At 37.5% G+C, this 3,309-nt stretch overlaps 1 non-coding gene across 1 annotated transcript; it reads left to right on the top strand.

The window, feature by feature from the left end:
- The first annotated feature begins 2,375 nt into the window (after positions 1–2,375).
- LOC145060736 (U6 spliceosomal RNA) lies at positions 2,376–2,480 on the top strand. The gene has a single exon (XR_013686921.1). It is a non-coding gene; the product is annotated as a U6 spliceosomal RNA (small nuclear RNA).
- Positions 2,481–3,309: the final 829 nt, after the last annotated feature.

The following is a 3,309-nucleotide window of genomic DNA, read 5'->3' as shown; positions in this document are numbered from 1 at the left end:
TCCATTTGAGATTAAAGAGACGGATTAATAAATGATTAAACAAATCTTGTTTGGGTTGGGCTTCCAAAGCAGATGAACAGTGAAAGAAAAGCAAATTTTGAATTTGAATTTGATTTTTGAGGTTTGATCTAAACAAAAATTAATTGGATCAACAAAGAGGTTTGAAATGGATTAGATCCAATGAGACAAATCGATCAAAAATGAAAAACGTAAAATACGAATTGATATCATGGACGTTTTGGAATCCATTTGAGAATTTGAGTTACCTTTTTCACGAATCGAGATCCATTTTCAACGAACGAATCAAATTTGGAAGATCTTGGCTTTTGTCAAAATGAGAAAATCTCCAAATCAAACATTGTACCACCCACCATGCGAGATGTACAACTCGTTCTTCGTGTTCTTCGTATTCTTCAACAATCCAAGAACATCTTCAAAAGAACCACCAACACATTTGGGTTTTGACTTCAAATTCAATACAACACTTGGAGATTTTGCTTTGGAACCCAAATTTGTTTCACGGATTTCGGCTTCACAACATTTGACGATTTTTGTGAGTAAACCCGCTTGTTTTTGCGATTGATCTTCTTCTACTTTTTCTTTCTCATCTTTTTGCATCTTGAAGACTTGACTCCATGAACAAACCCACTTTCCACAACATCAACTTTGTGAATTTGAATCAAATCTTTTGGAGTTTGATACTTGTGATTTTCTTGGATCACCGGCTTCCGATAAGTAATCATTCCTTCAAACGAATCACAAGAACACAAAATATCATCGGTTTGAACTCCAATTGAGCAAAAAGCTTTTTCATCATGAGAATCAACTTGAACTCCTTTTTTCTTGAACATCAAGAACATCAAGAACATGATGATCATCAAGAACATCTTCAACAAACATAAGAGCATGAAGATCACTTGGGTTTTCAACAAGATAAATGTATCTCTTATTAAATAAGTCTCTTTCTTCTCCTTCCTCTTGATTCTTGCTACGTTGCTATCATGAACATGGAAAGATCATACAAACATTCAATCTTCGAAAGTTGTTGAAATATCAATCTTCCATGATCATCTTTCAAACCTCCATAAGAAACCAAAGAATCCCATGAAATCAAACCTCCTTTCAACAATAATCCATAGAATTGAAATTCGTTGACTTCGTATTTCACACCTTCAATGATTACAACCCAAGAATCATACTCCAAACGCACCATGATCACAAAAACTTGAAGATTTCTAGAGAGAGAAAGTGATTTTGAATGGGTTTTCTAGAGAGAGAAAGTAAAAATCACTTGAATTCTAGTGAAGAAAATCGAATTATGAATAGAATCAAAGATGAATTCGATTTCTAGAATCCAAAAGCTCTCTAAATCATGAAGATCCAAGATCATAAAATGAATCACTAAATCAAAATCGCCATCAAGAATCAATTCTTGATGAAATCAAGAACACCCGCTCTGATACCAATTGTAGTGGTGTTGATTATGATGGCATGTGCAGAATATGAAAGATCTAGTGAATCATCATGTAAAATCAAGAACACAAGGAGTAAATAAATCTTTGTAAGCTGTTATTAGATCTAGAAAGAATATACAAATGGGTTTGTACAAATTTCTCTCTCTAGTCTAACACTCCAAATGGATTCACTTACATAATGGGAGTCACTCACTTCCTATTTATAGGAAAGACTCAACCCATTTACACATACAAAGAGGAAAGCCTAAAACACTACATCCAAGCATGACTTTGCACCCTAACATAACCCTACAAGGAAATGTTTTGTTCTCCTTTACAGCCGATGTGGGATTAGGTACAGCCTACCTTCACCCCCTTTATAGGGTTCGGTGTCGCTGTTGAACACATCAACTTGTGCCTTAGCTCTAATACCATTTGTAACATCTCCCTCTGGCAAGTATCCCAATATTGTGGGCTTTGGGCTCCTTGCATGAAAACTTCCCAGGGGGTCACCATCCATTAATTACTCTCTCCCAGACATGCCGAACTGTAGAGTTCTTATGGGATCGGCTGCGCTCACGGCTTTAAAAAGCGTTGTGATATGGAAGGTATCTACATCCCTTATAAGGAATGCTTAGTTCTCCTTCCCAGCTGATATGGGTTGTGGTGCAACCCACCTTTGAAGGTGGATTGTACCTTATTCCACATCGGTTGGGAAAGAGAATTAAGAATTCCTTATAAGGGGTGTAGATACCTTCCTTATCGCAATACATTTTAAAGTTGTGAGGATAGCAGATCCCATAAAAACTCTACAATTAAGTGTGCCCGGACGAGAACAATTCAGGGATGGGTTACCCCCAGAGAAGTTTTTGTATAGGGAGCCCAAATCGTATAATATTGTAATGCATGTCAGAGGGGGATGTTACAAATAAGGGGCATCCGATAAAATTGGAATTATACAGAGAAGATTAGAATGACCCCTGCGCAAGGATGACACACACAAATCAAGAAATGGTATAAGAGTTAGGGCAAAGGTCCATGTGTTCGATAGGGACGTAGAACCCTAAAATGTAGGGTTAAGGTGAGTTGCACCTGATCCCAAATCAGCTCGAAAGGAGAACTAAGCATTCCTTATAAAGGATGTGGATACCTTCCCCATCACAACACATTTGAAAGTCTTGATGGCAGCATATCGCATAAGACCTTTGCAGTTAAGTGTGCTCAGGAAAGAGCAATTCAGGAATGGGTGACCCCTTGATATGTTTTCTTGCGTCGGGTGCCCAAAGTGGACAATATTGTGATACATGCCAGAGGGGGATGTTTCAAAAATAATGTATGGCCAGAAGGAATGATCACATTACCACTCACCTTAGTTGATTACCATAATGGTAGGAATAGCACTAGACTAGTACGATTTGTAATTATAAATGCATCATCACCATATGACGTAATATTTAGAATGACGACACTGCTCAATTTCAAAGTCATAGTATCAACAATCTACAGTGTGGTTAAATTCCACACGATGTCGGGAGTAGGGACAATACCAAGAAAAACAAAACGAGGGAATATGGAGCAATTCCAATGAAAAAATAATACAAATGAGGGCTTAGCCGATGCCAAAAGGTCATGGGACAACAAGATGATAATACTAGAAGGATACAAAGATGTTTCATGGAAGGAAGAGGAGGAAAAACAGAAGGTAAGCACCAATAATGTAGAGGAAAGTAGATGTTTGAAGCAAGCATTAACAATTTTGGCGGAATGAGCGCCATGACATGTGACCGAAGAAGACATGTCCATAATCGTGAAGGGGTTCAAAAGTATAATAAGTATAAAGCCAATGGAACTTGAA

This window comes from Lactuca serriola, chromosome 6, assembly GCF_051521515.1.
Source record: "Lactuca serriola cultivar US96UC23 chromosome 6, Lser_US96UC23_V15, whole genome shotgun sequence".
In the NCBI taxonomy this organism is placed as follows: Eukaryota; Viridiplantae; Streptophyta; class Magnoliopsida; order Asterales; family Asteraceae; genus Lactuca; species Lactuca serriola.
The sequence above is the reverse complement of the archived record's forward strand: the minus strand, read 5'-3'. Positions and strand labels throughout refer to the sequence as shown.